This window comes from Lepus europaeus, chromosome 10 (genome assembly GCF_033115175.1).
Source record: "Lepus europaeus isolate LE1 chromosome 10, mLepTim1.pri, whole genome shotgun sequence".
NCBI classification, from domain to species: domain Eukaryota; kingdom Metazoa; phylum Chordata; class Mammalia; order Lagomorpha; family Leporidae; genus Lepus; species Lepus europaeus.
The window spans coordinates 81,833,478-81,854,905 of record NC_084836.1 but is presented as its reverse complement, the minus strand read 5'-3'; the positions used below and the strand labels follow the sequence as shown (position 1 = coordinate 81,854,905).

At 48.0% G+C, this 21,428-nt stretch overlaps 1 protein-coding gene and 1 pseudogene across 1 annotated transcript in view; both read left to right on the top strand.

Annotated features, from left to right (window-relative positions):
• Positions 1-21,428, top strand: part of SLC24A3 (solute carrier family 24 member 3) — a 524,237-nt gene that overhangs the window by 125,753 nt on the left and 377,056 nt on the right. The gene's annotated exons all lie outside the window — the stretch shown is intronic.
• On the top strand, positions 17,635-17,786 carry LOC133769317 (U4 spliceosomal RNA; annotated as a pseudogene).

Here is a 21,428-nt window from a genome sequence, read left to right as displayed (position 1 = left end):
AAGGCGGTGGGGAGGGGAGGAGGGACATTTGGACACGATGCTCAATTTGCAGTATCGCCTGGCATGCACCCAGGGGAACACTGTGTGAAGGTGAAGGCACATGTTTGGATGATTGGCAGAAAACCAGTAGGAACTAGGACTGGGGGCACAAAGCAAGCTGTCCCTCACAGCCCCTGCTGGCACCTTGGTCTTGAACTACTGCCTCCAGTCCTGTGAGACAGGGAATTTCTGTTGTGTCAGCCACCCTGGGTGTAGCACAGAGGGGCCCACACAGGGGGCATCATGACAGAGGGTGTGGCTGCATTCTTTGTGTGGCCCCATTGTCCTGTCTGCACTGCTCCCATAGCCTGTGCAGCCCACACCCCCACAGAGACCCAGAGTTCAAGTTCAGGACTTTCTAGACTTGTGCTCTCCCCAGTGCCCAGATGGAATCACCTGCAGAGTTCTGAGTGTCCTAATGCCTGGACTATACCAAAGGGGCTGAGTTTATTGGCTTAGAATATGATCCAGCTAGGGACACATCTCCTAGGTGAAGGCCCACCATGGCAAGAAAACCAGCCAAGTGTTTTGGGTTGATGGTAGCCTTGAGACTTTAGCTTATTCAGAGGTCCTTAATAGAGGTTTGTAACAGTCACTCAGGAAGTTGGTCCTTGAATACAGATTCCTGGGCACCACCCAGGCACGTCAGAGCCCAGGAACCTGTGTTTTGTACAAGGTCCACAGTCTTCAGAGGCTCATACATCCTTGAAAACTGGGTCTTATTCATCCCCTGCTCTGGGGAGTGTGTTATAGAGGAGTTCAAGGCAGTACAGGGTTTTGTGTCTCCTGTCAGAGCTGGTGCTGTAGCACCCAACTCATGGAACTGAGCCCATACAGAGTATGCCACAGTTTACCTTTCCCGTCTTTAAAGGTTGAAGGCTCCCATTGCCAGCTGTTGTCATCTTCTCATTGTCTGTCTGTGTCCCTGACCCTGGCCCCATCCACCTGTGCTCTCTAGCCACATCTCCAAGAGGTGCTCCTCCTGCAGGACAGGATGTGGCAAAGCAAAGCTGTTCTAGGCGAGGTCCTCTTCTACGACCTGAAGGAGCATAGCTACCACGAGCAAGGACATACCTCATTTTCCACGCACAGTTAGGGCCAAGGGAACTGAACTTCCATGCAGGAGCTTGTGTAGAAGTGAGGGCCTGGCTTTCTCTGCAAGGTTTTGTGTGCCTCCTTGAGAAGCTCTTAACTTCTGCATCCTGCAGACTCATGCGTGTCATTTTACTTACCTTACGGATCCTCTGTATGGAGAAGGGGCCCTGGATAGAGAACATGGCATGGTAGAAATGAGCACAACATATGGGCTTGGAGACCTGAGTCCTGAGTGAGCTCTACCCCTTAATCACATTGGACAAGCTCCTCAGGCTCTCTGGACTTGCTTCCTCAACTCTGTTACCCATTTTTGGAATATTTGCAGAGTAAATGAAATGTTAAACCTTAAAAGCTCTGTTGTAAAAGATTTATTCATTTATTTGAGAGACAGAGCTATAGTCAGGGGGGAGAGAGGGAGAAAGAGAGGGATAGGGGGAGGGAGAGAGGGAAAGAGAGAGAGGGAGAAAGAGAGAGAGGGGGAGAGAGGTTTTCCATCTGCTGGTTCACTCCCCAAATGGCCACAATGGCTGGAAGTGGGCCAGGCTGAAGCCAGGAGCCAGGAGCTCCTTCTGGGTCTCCCATGTGGGTGCAGGGGCCCAAACACTTGTGCCATCTTCTGCTGCTTTCTCGAGCCATCAGCAGAGAATTAGATGGCAAAAGGAGCAGCCAGGACACAAACCGGTGCCCATATGGGATGCCAGCACTGCAGGCAGACTTTTAACTAACTGTGCCACAGTGCCAGCCCCAAAAGTGCTTTAAATCTTTATAGAATATTAATAGTAGTTGTTGTCACTATCATAATGTCAATCTGCCTTAGGTTGATATAGGCAGACACCAATTTTTATTTATACTTGTAAGAATGAATTATGTTGGTGGGTCTGCTTTTCCTCTAGCAGACTTTAAATAATTTAACAATTGTAATGCCCTGTGCAGTAAGCTAATCTTATTAATTCTCTGTTCTCTTGGGCTTAAAATTCAAGTCAAACAGTGTTGGCAGTGACACAGATGACTGGGCTATTGGCCAGGGTGGGTCCATTAATAAATCAGTCTTTACTTCTTACCCAGGCACCGTGAGAAACTGGGACAGAGCCATGGGACTAATACACTGCCAGTGTTCAAAAAAAAAAAAAAATCTGGCCCTAGGTATACATCAGAGTGAATTTCTGCTGCGTTGACCCTTTTAATCTTTGAACAGATCAGGTATGTAAGATCATACTAAATTATATAACAATCATTCATTGGAAGATTGGGCAATCATTATAAATCTGGCTGTTAAATATTGAATGACATGAGAGTGTATTGATGATAACTCTTTTAGGTGCAAAAAGGAAATTACAATATGGAAATACATGTACCAGATGATAAGATTGTACGTCTGGTAGTGGAAGGAAGTTATTTTATTTTCTTCTCTCTATTAGATAGAAGTTTTAAAGGATGTGTTAATCCTGCCTGATGAGTGTGGCTTCATAGAACAGGTGTCATTCGAGCTGGCCCTTGATGGATGTGTACAGTATGAAAAGGCAGAAGGACCACCCTAGGAAAGGGGTGGCATTCATGGAAGCATAGAGGAAATGGAAATTCATGATCCGTTCTGAACTGGCCAGTGGTTCAGGCTGGAACACATGCGGATGGCTTACCACTGAAACTTCAAGGCAGTAACACAGTTGAGAGAGGATATCTGACCCACACAGCCTGAACTTGAGTTTGGTTCTGACTGGGGGACCTTGGACAAGACCATTGACCTCATCTGTGGAGTCCAGATAACCCTAGGATCCAGGCATGGGGCAGATTAAATGAGTTAACACATGTAAAACAATCAGTCAGACCCATCACCTGTAGTGTAGTGCGTTGCACCTGTGGTATAATTCAGTGCATCTTAACTCATCGTTATAGGAGACATTGTATAGGACCCAGTAGAAATGTGCAGCTTTGCCTCTCTGAAAGTTATAGGAGAAAGAACGATGGCTGACCAGCAAGTGTTGCATTCTGCTTTCTGTTGCTAACAACACAATACCCCAGATCAGGCAAGTTAGAAAAGAAATGGTTGGGCCCATGGTTCTGGTCCAGGGTTGAGAGTCTGCACTTGGTGATGGGGTGTCCCATGGAGAGAGACAGGAAACACACCCATGTGTGCCCTCTTCTTATAAATCCACAAACATGGGTGCTCCATCCTGATGACCTTACATAACCCTAATCACCCCCTGGGTCCCAACTCTGAACACCACAGTCAAACTAAACTCCACCCGAGTTTCTAGAGGGGACAAACCATATTCAAACCAGAGCAGGAAGTAAGATTTCATTGAGGATGGAGGCTTTCGGGGGTTATTTGAAATCCCACAGGCAGAGGTAAGGATGGAGAAAGGCACTTCTCTGGGAGGTGGAGCCCCGAATGAGACCCGTTCTGCTGAGTGAGGGTTTGAAGCAAATTCTGGCCAGGAGTGTTGGTAACAGTGCTGGATACACTCAGGGAAGCCAGGTGATGGCGGGCCGCATGGGCCAGGTGGTAGGTTCTGCACTCAAGAAAGGGATTACGTTGTGATTTTGGTGCTAAATGCTTGGCAAGAATGGTGGCACATAAAAGATGTAGGCCCTGCCATGTTTCCTAAGGCCATTGTGTCATTCCTTGTGTACTGCACCTGGGGTCAGTGCTGAGCTGGAAGTTGTGTGGGTCATGTAGCCATGGTAACGAGGCCCCATTTCTGTGCCTGGGAAGAATCATGGTAGACTTGCCTTCTGAGCACTGGGTTCTGGGGTTTGGGAAGCAGACCAGCATCTGTGGACACCTGCTCCTTCCATGAATAAACATGACAGTGGTTGGTGATAGACCAGTGAGCAGTTGAGACTCATCAAAGTGTATTGCTTTCTCTTGCCTTTAAACTTTCTAGTTCAATTTTTGTTACGATGTTATTTTTGAAGCTTAATGATATGGTGGAACCACTGTTGCATCTCTAAACAGCACTTGTAGACATCCTAAAACCTCAATTTCTATACCTATAGACTGGGTTATAACTTTGCATCTATAATGGCTTGGTCTTGGATTGGTTTGTGTTTCCTAAAAAAAAGACTTGGGCCAGGATTTTGATGCAACTAGTTCATTTAGGAACTTAACAGTGAAAAGAGTGGTGGTTGTCTGGCATCTCAGAGGCTGGAGGAATGGAGGTACCAATAGGTGGATCCCAGAGGGTTTGCTGGATTGTGCGGCTGTCATGTGTGAATACTGTGTGTGATGGAAGCTACCTGACACTGTGCATCTATCCAGACCCCCAGAATGTACAACATCAAGGGTGAGCTGTAATATGAACTGGGGGCCTTGGTTAATAACAACGTATGAACACTGAGTGATCCATTATTACAAAAGGGCCCCACCGATGCAAGATGTTAACAGCAGGGGAAATTGAGGCTAGGGTACCTCTGGGGAACTCTGTGTGATCTGTTCAGCTTTTCTGTAAACCTGAAGCAACTCTAGAAAATAAAGCTTATCAATAAATAAAAAACAAAACAAGGCACCAATACAGGTTGGCATCTTATAAAATTAATCTTCATGAGTCACCAGTTTATAAAATAAGCTGGAATAGAGTCCAGCTTTGCCTGTTAAGACCGAGTACAGGGTGATGGCTGAACAAATGACGTTGCAGAAATCAAAAATGCTGTGTGTGAGGAGGTGCCTGGTGTGGTGGAAGAGGTGGCATCGGAGGCCAGTGGCATCTGTGTTTGAGGCCCCTGCCCGCCCCTCTCTTAGAGGCAGTGGACTTTAGGTCAGTTGTGGCTAAGCCTCAGCCGTGGCATCTGCCTGTTGAGCATGGTGAGACCAGCTCGGCTCTGCACAGCTGTTGTGCAGGGACAGGCGATAATGTCTGTGAAGCTGTCAGACTACACACAGCGTGTGCAGCTCAGCTCTGGCCCGCCCTGGTCCTGCCCGTAGAAGTCTGTTGCGGCACAGAATGTTGCACTTGCCTTCCATCAAGAGCTGCTCCATCCTTGGCTTGTGTTCTGCAGCCAGGCTGCCGGTGAATGGCAGACAGCTCCTCTGCAGGTCACAACGAGGTGCTGATGGATGGTGCTCCCTGCCCTCGCCCCCCAGGGGACATCCGTTTGGACTCTGCTGGAGACCAAAGGCTCCTTGTTGTAGGGATGCGGGGTTCAGTTTCACGTTGTGGTACTTTGGACATTCTTTAAGGGCTGGCAAAAGGCATTTCACACTGCAGACGGGCCTCCAGGGGATAGCACACTGCTTCCAGGGCTGGAGAGTCCCCTGTGATTGGAAGGTTCTGTGCCCTCTCACTGCCCTCTCTCACGTTAGTGCCTCGGATTCTCTCCCACAAGTGCAAACACAGTTTTATCTACAGGATCAGTTGATGGATAACAAAAGGCAAACTCTTGTTGTATTGGACAATACAGCAATAGCACACTTCCATAATGGCCGGAAGTTCTGCTGTGAACAGATATAGACTGTTCTTTCTTGCTGGCAATTTTTTTTATCTCCTCCATGCATCTTCTCCTTGCTGTTAGCATGCTGCCACCCCAACCATGGCTGCCGAAGCCTGTCAGTACCCCATAGGCTGGCAGAGTGGCCTTACTGCCAGTCTGGCAGGATGCTGTACCTCTGCCTTCCCACATGCCGAGCTCCTCCTCTGCTTGGCACTGAGACCCTCCCCAAGACCCCAGCTCACCTGTGCAGTATCTCTTCCTCTCCCCTGGACAGCCCCAGGAGTGCAAGGGGGTCTACACTGAATACTTGCTATGTCGTGAGTTCATCAGTCCCATCCTTGCCTCCTACTGAAGTCTTGTTTCACGCGCCACTCTTAGAATGGCCTCCCTTCCTCTCCATCTGTTCTGCTCAAAATCTCCCCCATATGTGACCTGCTTCTCAGATACCCCCCCTCGAAGATCAGCCAGCCAGGAGTGATTTCTCCTTGGGAAAGGCACAGCCCCTTCCCGTTGCCCTGTCACGTGGCACCAAGCACTTTCTGCTTAGTATGGAATTTGTCTGCTTGCATTACCCATCCTCATTTCCTCCTACAACATGCATTTCTCTAAGGACAAGTGTTCTGGCACCTCTTGTCTGCCTAGGCACGCCCAGTGCCTCGCTGAGAAATGCACATTTGGTGAATCCGGAGACCCTCTTTCCAAGAAGCAGTTTCCTAAGTCGCTTCTCCCAGAAGTCCTTTCCTAAGCCATAAGAACAAGCCCACCACTTGTGTTGACTCCACGTCAACAGCAGGTCCTGCAGCATCTCTGTTCCATGCCATGGTCTCTCTCCTTGCCTGACTTCCCTAGGTCTGTGCCTTAGGTTCACAGTCAGCCACACTGTTCTTGTGTCTCTTTCCACCAGCCACAGGGATTGGCCCCTGTCTGAGATACTGTCGGTGCCGTGCCCAGCTCATCTCAGGCCTTATTACTTAAGTGAGCCTTGCCCAAGCTCATTTTCCAAGGGGGCAGTGCTCGCCCCTGGAAATAGTTTGCAACTGGGAGCTGGTGCCAGCCAGTGTGGAAATACCCCACATCCCTAACCGATTGGGTGGGCTGACGGCGAGGTGCGTGTCCTACACGTTTTTCGAGAATTCCCAGCAGTATTCAACGTTAGTGCCCCACTGCAGTAACTGGCATCTAACTGATTCCCTTTTTGGATCCCTTCTTCCCTGTCCTACATCCTCACTGCTGGTGTCTCTTTCATCTTGCATTTAACTACTTGCCTTGGATCTTTGTCTTAATTGCTGCTTCTGGTGAACCACTATTCGGGTGAATAGTGAACCTAAATTCAGGCTGAACCACTACCAAGTACAAATGGTTCCTGACTTAGGGTGCATTGACTTGGGGTTTTTCAACTTTATGATGGATGTGAAATCATCCCCATACAACCATCCTCCTTCTCACCTTCAGTAAAGTATTCTGTAAGTTACATGGAATAGTCACAGGTTTAGGGTTAGACCACGTTTAAGGTATGCTGTGATGTTCTGTGGGTTGAATGTATTCTATACAGGTTTGACTCAATGCTATTTTCAATTTTGATGAGTTTATTGGGATGCAACCCCTTTATAAGTTAAGGAGCATCTGAAATCTGCATGTCTGGCATTCTGGACTCTGACTTTTGTCATCCTTTGATTCTCTTTGGTAGCTGTTTTGTCTACACAATTTACCACCCATGAGGCATATGTCCTGAAGCTCTTAGCTGCAGCCGTTGTCTCATTGATGGCCCTGACTAATCCCTGTAAATGACACGCTCAACTACGGATCCAGCAGGATAAGGAGCAGTCTTGAGAGCGTGAGCCCCGTTGGAGGTCTCTGGGAGTCTTGGAGAAAATGGTGCAGAGAAGTTCTTGGCTGCTGTCGCCCTACTGTAAGCCAGGGATTACTGCGAGTTACTAGCTCTGCTATTTATAAGGAATTCAATTCACAGCTGGGGAGTTTATAAATGACAAATGGTAAATACTTTTCTGATGCAAAATTTAATTTTCTGTAGTTGGTAAAAGGGCATTTGATTAAAATAGAATTTGGCAGAACAGATCAAAGTTACTTTGCAAAATTACTTTTACAAATTTATTTCTGTCTGAATTTACTTTTCTTTCCTTAATTTCTTCTCTCCTGTCCTCTCTTTTCATTCTCTTCCTTCCTTTTCTCTCTACCTTTGCTTTTGTCATGATTATTTATGTATTTAGAAAACGTTAAGGGCATATGTGAATAATTTGATTTAACTATTTAGTATTTTAATTCATTAGAAGTTTGAAAACAAAAAGGACTAAGTACTTGGCATACATGCTGTCACCTCCCCTCCTCTGTGTGTTCCAGACATCAGTAATCAATCATAGCGTCTTTCTCACGCCTGAACTCCAGAGAGCCATTACTAGTTGATGGGTACAAGTATGGGAGATGATGTAATGTAGATGACTTGATTGGGAGGGCCATTATTTGGATGGATACTGTTTTTCCTGTTTGTCCTTTGTTGGGAGAATGAGATTGACTGACGGTTTCAAAAGAAGAGATTTTTTTGGACAACATTTCCGTGAGTTACTTGGGTTGTGAGTCAGTGTGGGGTGCAGACTTTGCTCACTTTCTCTTCAGCTTGGAGAGTTTCAAGAAGAAGTAAAACTGCAGGCTGGACTGCCCCCTCCCCTTGTCCTGGCCCCACTGGCATTTGATGTAGACCTTCAGCAATACGTGCAGACATACTGCTTGCCTCAAGCTCCTCCCATGGGTTTTACGTGCGGCAATGCCCTTCCCTTTCCCCCGACCCAGCCCCCCAGCATCCCTTGCTCCTTGGCATTGCCTTCCTTCTGTGCTTCTGGCCTTTGGCATTTGGCTGCCTTGTTTGTGATGCTTGTCCATGGCCCAGGTGCAGAGAGTACCCTGGGAGGGTGTTGGGAGAGATGCTTTCCCCACCTCACACCTCAGCTCAGTCTTCCCTGGAAACCTGACTCTGGCCCTGCAGGCCTCTCTCTGAGCTGCTCTGCTGAGTGTGATCATGGGACTGCGGGCGTCCTCTCCCCCTCCTGCCCATGTTTCCCATGGGGAAGGCCACTCCTTTTTTGTCATCTCCGCGTCACAGTTTAAAGGCAGAGTTACAGAGAGAGGGGGAAAGAGAAGAAGAAGGAGGAGGAGGAGGAGGAGGAGGAGGGAGAGGGGGAGGAGGAGGAGAAGAAGAAAGAGAGAGAGAGAGACAGGGAGAGGGAGAGGGAGAGGGAGATCTTCCATCTGCTGGTTCATTTCTCAGATGGCTGTAATGACTGGGACTTGGCCAGATTGAGGCCAGGAGCCCAGAACTCCATCTGGCTCTCTCATGTGTGTGGCAGGAGCCCAAGCACTTGCATCATCTGCTGCTGCTTTCCCGGGTGCATTAGCAGGGAGCTGGATCAAAGTGTAGGAGCTGAAACTCAGGCCAGCACTCAGACTGGCTGCTCTTTTCACGAGTAGTGGCTTACCCCGCTGTGCCACAGTGCTGGCCCAAACTCTCTTCTTGAGAGAAGGGCCTTAGCTTCTGTTGTTCTACCAATGGGCATTCAGTGTCCCTGAGGGGAGGGTGGAGGGTATGGCCTTGCAAGAGGCTCTGTTGAGTAAAGGTGGTTCTACATAGAGTCCCAGCTTTAATGCCAGTGTTCACAGCAGCTGGGGGACAGCGTATCAGTTACTGAAAGAGACCTGCACAGGCACCAGTAGTGTGACACGGAGCCTAGGAAACCAGCACTTTCTAGAGACTTCTGTGATGTGTGGAGAGCTGCTACACCTACCTTTTAATTCTTAAAACAACCCACACAGGGGCCGGCGCTGTGGCATAGTGGGTAAAAGCTGGCACCTGCAGTGTCGGCATCCCATATGGGTGCTGGTTGGAGTTCCAGCTGTTCCACTTCCAATTCAGCTCTCTGCTATGACTGGGAAAGCAGTGGAAGATGGCCCAAGTGCTTGGGTCCCTGAACCTGCATGGGAGACCTGGAAGAATCTCTTGGCTCCTGGCTTCTGATTGGCCCAGCTCTGGCTGTTGTAACTATTTGCACCATGGGTGGAAGACTTTTGTCTCTGTCTCTCCCTCTCTCTCTAATTCTACATCTTAAATAAGAAAACAATCATTTTATTTGAAAGAGGGAGAGAGTGAGAGAGCAAGAGAGAAATCTTCCATCTGTTGGTTCATGCTTCAAATGCCCTCAACAGTCAGAGTAGGACCAGTCATTTGCCAGGAACCAGGAACTGTGAACCTTAGTCTCCCACGTGAGTGGCAGGGACTCAAGTCTTTGGACCATCAGCTGCTGCCTCTCAGGGTGAACACAAGCAGGGAGCTGGAATCAGAACTGGAGCCAGACCTGAGCTCACTCTGGTACGGGATGCCAGGGTCTCCAGTGCCATCAGTCTCCACTGTCATCTTTCAAAGTTTTTAAGGCCTTCACGCGAGTCTGTGCTTTCACATACACAGTGAATTTCATGTAAAAGCAAACGCATCTGTTAGCAGCTCAGCAAGCCCAGAGTAGATTGAAATCCCTCATGTGGAAGGTCAGTCATGTGCAGGCAAGGGGCAAGGTAATGTGAAGGGAGAGAATTAATCACAGAAATTAAAACCAGTGAGCAGGCTGGAGCTATTCAGTAGAGAAACCTACTGGCTAGCACTTTTTAGTCACTTCCAAAAACATCTAGATTACATCTAGGATCAACCGGAATTTACTTTTTTCCCCCCAAGAGACATTTATTGAGTACCTACTGTGTACCAGATTCTGTGCTAGAGATGCAAGCACTATAAAGCACTATAAAGACATGGTCTGTGAAAGGTTTGCATCTTAAATCTGCTTCAACACAGGGAGGTGGAAGAGGAGCCTGGAGACAAGGGCAAGGGCCCTCTGAGAGGATCCCTTAGCACTAATAAAGGTGGATGACCTTGTGAGCTCAGGGAAGGACGTTCAGCATCAGTGGGCAGTAGGAAATGACAGCACTACTCTGCTCTGGAATGGCTACAATGTAAAAGCCGACAACACCAAGTGTTGGCAAGGATCTGGAGAAACTAGACCTGTAGTGTGTGGCTGATGGAATTCAAAAATGGCACAGTCATTTTGGAAAGTAGTTTGGAGTTTCTTGTAAGATAAACATTCACTTACCATATGAGCCAGCAATTCCACCTTGTGGTATCTATAAAAGAGCAATGGAAATTGAAGGTCACGGAAATACATACATACGAGTTTTCAGTGTGGTGTTGTTCATAACAGCCCCAAATAGGACAAAACCCAGATGCCCACCTGCTGGTGAATGGGGAAATAAACTGGGATACGTACATGCCATGCAGAAGAATGCTGGTTAGTAATAAAGGAACAAATCAATCATGGAAAAACACAAAGCACCTTAAAACACCATGCCAAATGAAAATGTCAAACACAAAAGGGTCCATAGTGTTTGATCCCATTTGCATAAAGTCTGGAAAATGTCAACTAAGCTGTAGGAGCAGAAAGCACCCTGGTAATCATGTAGGAGCCAGGTGTGGGAGAGGTGGACCCCGCAGAGGCTGTAGTGGGATCCTGCACTTTAAAAAGCTGAACGAATTAGACCTCAGTCATAGCGATTTTTTCATAACACATCTCGAAGCATGTTTAGCACCTGGGAAATGAACTATAAATGTGACTTCATGGAAATTCACCCACTGCATGCCAGGTTCTCGCCAGCCTCACTCCTCAGATAAGCCACTTCTTCTAGGGGCAGCTTCAAGGTGGAGAAACCCTGCAGTCTGTTCCTTATGGAGCAAAAACGCCAGCTCCAGCTCCCCTTCTTGATGGGCTCTTGGCTGCAGAGAAGGTGCTTCCTGCTGGAAGCAATCGCATTCCCTTCCATCTGGGCATCTTTGTGACTGCTCAGACATCCCAGGGCTTAGGGCCATGCCCCAGGGCCGCCTGGCCTGGAGGGAGGAAGGTGTGTGTATTGCAGTCCTCACTGAGTTGCACCTTCATTGCAAGTTGCAGTGTTGCAAGTTGCAGCCTTCATTCACTGCACTTCCTGCTCTGTGTGGGAGGGCCCTTGGGGAGACTTTTATCCACCAGTTCAGCTCTTAGGTTAAATTTATGCCTGAGTTCAGAACACTCCACCAGGTGGCCCCTGATTGAAATTCAGTAAGCAGACAGGGTAAGAAGGATGGAACTTTTGGAAATATCCCACCCTTGTCCCTGGGTTCTGCACACTATGTCTATTAAATTATAAACCTGCACCACTTCTCTTCTCTCCTTAAGTGGAGATTTGATTCTTGTCTCTGGCCCCCCAACCTGGAGCCGTGGGAATTGGGCAGCCATCACCCTGACCCTGCAGGTGTCCCTGGCCCCTCCCCTTCTTCAGAGTCCTTAATCCCTTGGCAGTCTGGTGGAGAATTTTGTTTGAAACGCACAGGATAAGATATATAGCCATGGAGTATTCCAATTATGCTGAAAGACAGTTGTCAGTGTTGTGGATACACGACTCCCTGGAGGAGTGATCCGCGTGCTTCTCTATTAGCACATGTATAATGTTATTGGTGGAGAGCCCAATAACGTCTGTCATTTTGAATTGTTGGTGAGCATAAATGGATGCTGAGATGTCTGCCACATTGTAATGGGCTGGAAGACACCCAGCGCTATTGGTGATCAAGCCCTAGAAATTACTAAGACTCTGTGATGTACTGCCTACATCCTATCAGAAAGAAGTGCTCCGTTTCAGTTGGACGCGAGTAAATGGATATCAATGTATCTGTGTGGCTCATTTCACTCCCCTGATTCCAGAAATTTTATCCATAAACACATGGGGGTGGGGTCTATAGACCCCAGGTTAGCAATGCCTGGGGTTAAGACCAAACTCTCCCACCTGCCAGGCATTCCCAGTGAGGTAAATCCTCTGCCAGCCCTCCTGCCTGAAGCATATGTCACCTCCTAATTTTAAAACATTATAGCAAACTATTACACATTTTAAAAACATCTCAAACTATTCCAGATGTAAAAACACATTGGGAATAATGTAACGAATATCCACATACCCATCACCCACCTAAGACAATGTATTTGCAAACATGTTTTGAGGTCCCTTGCAGACGTTTGGCTGCTCGCAGGTGCATTTTGTTCCCTGCCTCTCCGGAGCAGCTATTATCTATTGTGCTTCCCATGCAGGTGTGGATGCCTTTCTACACATGCGTGTATCCACAGATAACGCGAGGGTAGCTGTCTGCTTCTAAACGTGGCATCCATGACTCTGCACCATGTGCGTGTCCTCACTCTGGGGACACTGCGTTTGTGGGATTTGCCTGTGTTGATGCGTGGGGCTCTCATTGAATCCTGCCGTGTGACCGTATCACAGTTGGGTTAGCTGCTTTTTTTGGAGGCATTTTGGCTGTTTGCAGGGTTCTACTATGACAGTACTCCCCTTCCACCCAACCTTTCTCTGGTCACACAGATTTCTCCAGCAGCCGAATGACTGAGTAATGAGATATAGTCTGGGGAAACTCAGCTGTTACAGATTCTACCAAGTTGCCCTCTGGCATGACTGCGCTCACAACCTTATCCTCTGAGCAGCAGCAGGTGTGACTTCCCATGGCTCTGTGTTGCCATCCGTACTTTGCCCTGTCCACCTATTTAATATCTGTGGTCTGATGATGGGCAGCAGGGGCCAGACTGAGCCACCGTCTGCTGCCTTCCGTGGTGTGCATTAGTGGGAAGCTGGATTGGGAGCAGAGCCAGGAATCCTACTCTGCTGGTTCGATACAGGATGTGGGCTCTCCAACTGGAGTCTTACCTGCTTGGTGGTTTTGGATACACAGAACTTTTACACTTGCCAGTGGCCAAATGTGTCATTTCTTTGTTAGTTTGTGCTGGATTTTACTTGGAAAGTCGTTGACTGTGCTGAGACAGGAGATGCATACATACCTGCTGTCTGTATCCGGGTGGTTCCTATCTTGGGGTGATAGGCTTCAGCCGGCAGTGGCTGCTCATACTTGGCCTAATCGGCAAAGCCATGCAGACACTCCAGCCAACCCTCCAGAGACTGGCAGGTTGGGAACCGGAGTCCAGCCACCTCTTCTAAACCTGGGTTTTGCCAACTGACCATGCCAGTTACCTTGATGTTGAGTTTAAGTAGACCCCAACTCTTTTACTTTGTAGCCATCACTCATCACTTGTGGTTTCTAGTTCCATAACCACCATGGCAGGTCTACATCTACTCTCCTAGCCCAGCTGTGAGTTACCAGGGCAGCGATGTGTCATCACTTTGATGGAGTTTACGTTGTTGGCACTGCCGAAGATTCCAGGTATGACAGTTTTACTTAGTATTTTTATTTTTGTGTGTGTGAAAGCTTTATTTATTTATTTGAAAGAGTTACACAGAGAGAGAGAGAGAGAAAGAGAGAGAGAGAGAGAGAGAGGTCTTCCATCTGCTGGTTCACTCCCCAGTTGGTTGCAATGGCCAGAGCTGCGCTGATCCAAAGCCAGGAACCAGGAGCTTCCTCCAGTCTCCTATGTGGGTGCAGAGGCCCAAGGACTTGGGTCATCTTCTACTGCTTTCCCAGGCCATAGCAGAGAGCTGGATTGGAAGTAGAGCAGCTGGGACTCGAACAGGCGCCCAAATGGGATGCTGGCTCTTCAGGTGGCGGCTTTACCGGCTGTGTCACAGCACTGCCCCCATAGTATTTTTCTGTCAATAATCCAGACTGTAGCCCATGACCTCAGATGCCTGCAGGGTGAAGCAGGTGATGGGCCCGCAGGGAGGTAGGTGTGTGACCTTGGAATGCTAGCTTTGGAGCAGGTCCTACTAAACCACATGGGGGCCCCGGGCAGCTCCATGACCTTTCAACCACTGTCACGTCATCTCTGGTGACATGTCCCAGAGGACGTGTCCCCAGGCCTCCAGCAGGAGAAATGGCTCCTCTTGATGTCCCTTGCCATCCTGACCACCTCACTCGCCACTCTGCATCTGTTTTGAGCTTTTGAGTGGGACTGTAGACTGGCTCATCTCAGAGGCCACTTCTGGCCCCTAAAAGTGCCTAGGGATGCTTAAGAAACCCCAAGGTATCCAATTTCACAGACTTTTAATTTCCTTTTTAAAATTAAATTGTGATAAAATACGTGTAACGCAAAACTGGCCACCTACCCATTCTAGGATGTGGAGTTCGTGGCGTGTGGTGGGTTTGTGTTGCTGGGTGCCCCTCACCTCTGTCCAGTCCAGATCTTCATCCTCCCAAGGGTCCCCTCATTCTCAGTGACTTCCCTGTCTCCTCCTCCTAGACCCCGTCAAACATCCCACTGTGCCCCATCTCTACAGAACTGCCTGTCTGGCAGTTTTGTATGAATGGAATCATACAACAGATGGTCTTTTATGTCTGGCTTATTTCATTACAACTTTTCTCAAGGTTAATTCAGTGCTCCATCACATGTCAATACTGCATGCGTTTTCATGACTGAGTAACAGTCCACTGTGTGGCTGTGCCACATTTTGCTTATCCATCCATCCAGCTATGGGCAGTGGGTGTTTCTGCCAGGTGTTACATGACCATTTGGCCACATGTTTTGTTTGAACACCTGAATGTAATAAACCCAGGGGTAGAATTGTGAGAATAAATGGAACCCGTGTTTAAAACTTAACTGAAGAGCTTCCAAAGTGTTTTCCACAGTGGCTGCGCCTTTCTATCTTAGTTTTTTTTTTTTTTAAGATTTATTTATTTACTTATTTGAGAGGCAGAGAGAGAGAGAGAGAGAGAGGTCTTCCATCTGCCAGTTCATTTCCCAATTGGCCGCAATGGCCAGAGATGGGCTGATTTGAAGCCAGGAGCTTCTCCCAGGTCTCCCACGTGGGCAAAAGGGCCCAAAGACTTGGGCCATCTTATACTGCCTTCCCAGGCCATAGCAGAGAGCTGGATCAGAAGTGGAGCAGCCAGGACTTGAACCGGGGCCCATATGGAATGCCATAGGTGGAAGCTTAGTCTCCTGTTCTGCAGCGCTGGCCCCCACTTGTGTCTTTCTTGATACATGGTTTCAAGAATTCTTCCTCTTTCAAATTGCTCCTGTTCTGAGATTCCTCCGCCTCCCAAGCATCCTTTACTTATGCTAACCCAGAGTGTCCAGGAGACATTTGCTGTGAACCACCTGTAGCTTTGCTGGCACCTTGTGCTTCCCCACAAAGATAGTTGCTACATGCTGTCAGCACTCACAAGGTCATTTGGGTTCAGATGGTGAGAAGAGGCCCCTGCAGATCCCCATGGGGTATGAGGGGAGCAGAGGCAAGGGAGATGAGCATCTGCAGGTCCAGGAAGGGAGATGGCCAAGTAGGAGGCCCCTGGGTAGATTCTGGCACCCCAGTGACCCTGCCCCTCCAGGAGCAGGCTGCCACCTCCAATGCAGGGTAGCTGGCAGCCCAGCCCTGGAGAAGGAACACATCCCCTCTAGCCAGGAGCGAGGTCCTTATGCTGTTTTCTGGCTGCTTGGAGACGGGCTGATGCTTTGGAGATGGCTTAGTTTGAGTTCAGACAGGGATTTGGGTACAAATAAATTATTTGGGAGGTGGTCCCAGGGAACTCCAGTAAGGGACATTGCCACCACACGGGGGATAATTAGGGCTCGGTCCCAGCGTAGAACTCTCAACATGTGCTGCAGCACTTTAGGTTAAGTCAACACCAGAACCCACCGGCATCCCACATGGCTGCTTTGAGTCTCGGCTGCTCCACTTCCAATTCATGTCCCTGCTGTTGTGCCTGGGAAAGTAACAGAAGTTGGCCAGAGTGCCTGGACTCTTGCCACCCACCTAGCAGACCGGAAGGAGTTCCAGGCTTCTGGTTTTCACCTGGCCCAGCCTCAACCATTGCAGCCATTTTGGGAGTGAAATCTGTCTCTCCTTCTTTCTCTGCCTTTCAAATAAATCAACAAATATCAAAAAAAAAAAAAAAAACTCTGGGCTGGGGCCACAGTTCAATAGGTCAATCCTCCACCTGCGTTGCCGGCACCCTGGGTTCTAGTCCCGCTTGGGGCGCCGGATTCTGTCCCGGTTGCTCCTCTTCCAGTCCAGGTCTCTGCTGTGGCCCGGGAGTGCAGTGGAGAATGGCCCAAGTCCTGGGAGACCAGGAGGAAGCACTTGGCTCCTGGCTTCGGATCAGCACAGTGTGCCGGCCACAGCAGCCATTGGGGGGTGAACCAACGGAAAAGGAAGACCTTTCTCTCTGTCTCTCTCTCTCTCACTGTCCACTATGCCTCTCAAAAAAAAAAAACCAAAAAACAAAAAAAACAAAACAAAACAAAAAGCTCTGTGCAGCCACTGAGGGGTGAGGAAGCTGGGATATTTATCCCTTAAATCCCATCCCGTGTTGTTTGGAGGTCGCACCTGGGGTTTACCTCCCTGGTATTCCTGGCCTGCCCCTAAAGGGGCCCAGCATCCTCCTGGTGGCAAGGAGGCAGACCCTGTAGGAAGCCATAGGCATCCACCACTCTTTGCTACAGAGGAAGGCGTGTGTGCAGAAGCATTTGGCAGATATTCCTGAGAAGGGATCAGTATTCATACTGGGGATGTGGTTGAAATCATCATCTGGCGTGTGAAGGCAGATGTGCCAATGAGAGGTTGTAGCATCTCCACATGTGAATGTCTCAGCTCATCCTGTGATGTCTCTATTTGTCATGCAAAAAAACTCAACATCTGAAGCTGCCAGTGCCTCAACATCTGGACCTGGCAATATTTCAAAACTTCAGCGAGCAGGTGTCCCAACATCTTAACATGTGGCTGTGACAACATCAACATCGGAACCCGTGAGTGTCTCAACATCTCCACATGCCAGTGCATCAACATGCAAATTTCAAGGCATCAGAACGTGTGACTAGCTCAGTGTCTCAATATGCAAATGCCCTCGTATTGTAACATGTGGATCTCAAGGTGTAATTGCCAGCGTGCAAATGTCTTGACATCTAAACATGTGACAGTCATCATTTAATATAGAATGTCCCGACATCATGGGATATGGCCATTGCAGCACCACAACTCCAAAAGGTTGAGTGAGCCATTATCTTCCTGCCCAATTCAGTTCTTCAACTGAATTGCTGGCATGCAAGCTTTGTAGGGTGGCAGTATTCCTAGCCAGTGAGGTTTTCTGAGGTACGATTATTGCTGATTGAAAACATTTCCCAACACCCCGTGGTGATAACTTGACACACCAAAGCACACAGAAATGTTAACTCTTGTGGAAATTCTATTCTTTAATAGAGCAGCACTGGATCTTGAAGCTCTGTAGGACTCCAGTAGCACTCCCTGGATGTGAATTAAGGAGCGCTGACCATTTTCAGATGCTCTGAATCCTTCTTAGGGGAAAGACCATGCTGAGGCACAGGCGTTTTTCTGAAGGTAGCCGTGGAATTATGCTCAGGATCCCACCCAGATAATTATGGGTGAGGTCACAGATTATTACCAAAGTTTATGACGCTTGTAAAATGATGGTTGATACGGCCAGCATTGTGATGTAGCAGGTGAAGCCACCACCTGTGATACCGGCATCTCATAGGAGCTCAGGTTTGAGTCCTGGCTGCTCCACTTCAGATCCAGCTCTGTGCTAATGGCCTTGGAAGACAGTGAAAGATGGCCCAAGTGTTTGGGCCCCTGCCACCCATGCAGGAGATCCAGATGAAGTTCCTGGCTCCTGGCTTTGGCCTGGCTCAGCCATGGCCCTTGCAGCCATCTGGGGAGTGAACCAGTGGATGGAAGATTGTCATTGTCATTCTCTTTCTCTCTCTCACTTTCAAATTAATAAATCTTTAAAATAGCAGTAGTTGACTACAGTGGGTTGGGGTAGGAGGTGAAGAAAGAAAACATGTAGGAAGTAGGCTTCCTAGAGAATGTTAGTACGGCTGACTAGGAAGAGGCCTGGGGAACTTTGTAGAGCCTTGTAATGCTTTGCACCTTGGTAGGGCTTTGGGTCCCACAGGCATAGTCATTTGTCAGAACATAGTAAATGTTCAGTTCATGGATCTATGCATTTCATCCTATGTTTTTAAATTGTTTCTCAACAGAAAAATACCATAAACAACTATTGATGTGATATGCACGCTGTACTATTCAGGGCAAAGTGTGCTGACGTCTGTCATTTGTGTTTTTTGAGAAGCAGGTTGATGGATGGGTAGATAGATAGGTGTGTGATTAAACAAGCATTTTACAATCTTACAGTTGAATTTATTTGGTGGATAACTTTTTTCAACTTTTCTGCATATTTGAATTTTTCTCTGGGAAAATACTCAGAAAAAAAGTAGGCTGGGAAAACTCATCTGCACACTGAGCGGCTCTTTGGGGCTGCTGTGCCCACGTCACAGTTCTTGAGAATATCGCCCCGTTGTCTCACTTCCATGCCTGATACTCACTAGTATCTTGGGTTACTGTAGAAATCTCAAATGGTGGCCCAGGTGTATTCAAGACAGCACAAAAGAACATCATTACTTTGGGAAATTTTCCATGAAAATCTCTGCATTAAAATGAGGAAGGGGCAAGCATCGAGACATGACAGGTTAAGCTGATGCTTGGGATGCCTACATACTGCCATATCCAGGTGCCCATTTAGGTCCCGCCTTCTCAGCTTCAGACACAGCTGTCTGCTTATGGGACTGGGAGACAGAAAATGATGACTCGAATACGTGGGTTCCTGCCACCCATATGGGACACCCAGATGGAGCTCCTGGCTCCTGGCTTTCGCCTGACCCAGTCCTGGTTGTTGCAGGCATGTGGGGAGTGAAGCAGCTGATGGAAGATCTCTGTCTTTCTTTCTCTCTTTCTCTGTCACTCTGCCTTTCAAATGAATAAAAATGAGCAAGTAAGCATTTTTCAGACAGTTGATTTGTGATTAAGGCTAACATTACGATACTTGGAAAATCCCACTTGAATGAAACCTTGCACATACTGACAATGCAGATGCAGGGGATGTCATTTTCTAAAAAGACTTATTTATTTATTTATGTATTTGAAAGACAGAGTTGGAGGGGAGAGAGAGAGGTCTTCCATATACTGGTTCACTCCACAAATGGATGCAATGGATGGAACTGGGCCAATCCAAAGCCAGGAGCTAGGAGCTTCTTTTGCTCCTATAGAGGGCCCAAGTATTTGGCTATCTTCTGCTTTCCCAGGTGAATTAGAAGGAAACCGGAAAGGAAGTGGAGCAGATGGGACTCGAACTGGTGCCCATATGGGATTCCAGTGCCGCAGGCGGCAGCTTTACCCATTGTGCCACAGGGCCGGCCCCAAGATGTTGTTTAAATGAGCATTTCTAGTTCAGGAAGAAGTTGACCTTGTTTTCAAGGTATTTCTACAGACTTAAAGAAAGAACTTTGGAATCAGAATATTTGAATTCTGATCCAACCACTTGCTGGGCATGTCCATAAAGATACTTCTTGATTTGTTTGAGCTTTTATGGGACAAGGGGAAGTGGTGGTGCCTGAAATAGAGGCTTTGGGGAAGAAATAAATGAAACAAGGCAGGCAAAGCTCATTCGGGCATGGTGTGTTGTATATTCTTAATCAGGTGTTCTCGGCCTCAGCTGCTTTCATGCGGTGGTGGGGACAGTTCTGTGAAGGAGGAAGGAGAAAATAGTATTTCATTTCCCACAGACGACGGCTGACCATTGGCCAAATTCAATCACCTGCTGACCAACCCTCCACCCCCACTCCCACCCCCCACAATCAAAATAGATGTGAATCTCAAACCCACACCTCCAATCCACTGCTGTTTCTACTTTGGCCACCCAAGTCTGGTGGGACAGCCAAGAAAGCAGAATGGTGGGATCGGGTAGGCCTTGCGGCACAGCGGGTCAAGCCACTGCTTAGAATGCCTGCATCCCAAATCAGAGACTGTGTTCTCATCTGGTACTCTACTGCCCATCCAGCTCCCAGATAATGTACCTAAGAAGGCAGCAGGTCATGGCCCAAGGACTTAGGCCCCTGCCACCCATGTGGGAGACCCAGATGGAGTTCCAGGCTCCTGGTTTCAGCCTGGCCTGGTCCTTCCTTGTTGTGGTCATTTGGGGAGTGAGCAAGCAGATGAAAGGTGTTCTCTCTCTCTCTCTCTCTCTCTCTCTCTCTTTCAATAAATAAATAAATCTTAAAGAGAGGACTGGAATCTCCTTGGACCTCAGGACAAATATGATATCTCAGGATCAGCATTGTGGCTCAGTGGGTTAAGCCACCACGTAAAGCACCAGTACCCCATATGGGTGCTGGTTCAAGGCTTGGCTGCCCTGTTTCCTGCTAATGTGCCTTATGGGCCATATGCTTGGGCCTCTGTCACCCATGTGGGAGGTCCAGATGAAGTTCCTGGCTCCTGACTTCAGCTTGGCCCATCCCTGACTATTGTGGCCATTTGGGGAGTGAACCAGGAGATGGAAGATCGGTCTCTCTCTCTCTCTCTCTCTCTCTCTCTCACACACAGTCTTCTTCCTCCTCCACGCCACACTCTACCTTTCAAATAAATAAATATTTTTAAAAAGATTTATTTATTTATTTATTTGATAGGTAGAGTTATATATAGAGAGAGAGGTCTTCCATCCACTGGTTCACTGCCCTAATGGCTGCAACAGCTGGAGATGAGCTGATCAGGAGCCAGAAGCTTCTTTGGGGTCTCCCATGTAGGTGCAGGGGCCCAAGGACTTGGCCCATCTTCTACTGCTTTCCCAGGCCATAGCAGAGAGCTGGATGGGAAGTGGAGCAGCTGAGACTCGAACCAGTTCCCATTTGGGTTGCTGGCACTTGTAAGGCAGTGGCTTTACCTGCTACACCACATCACTGGCCCCTAAATATTTTTTTTGAATGATGTTGTTGCTTATAATTAACTTTCACAAAGACCAAAGACTTCCTGCTGAAAATTACTGTCAT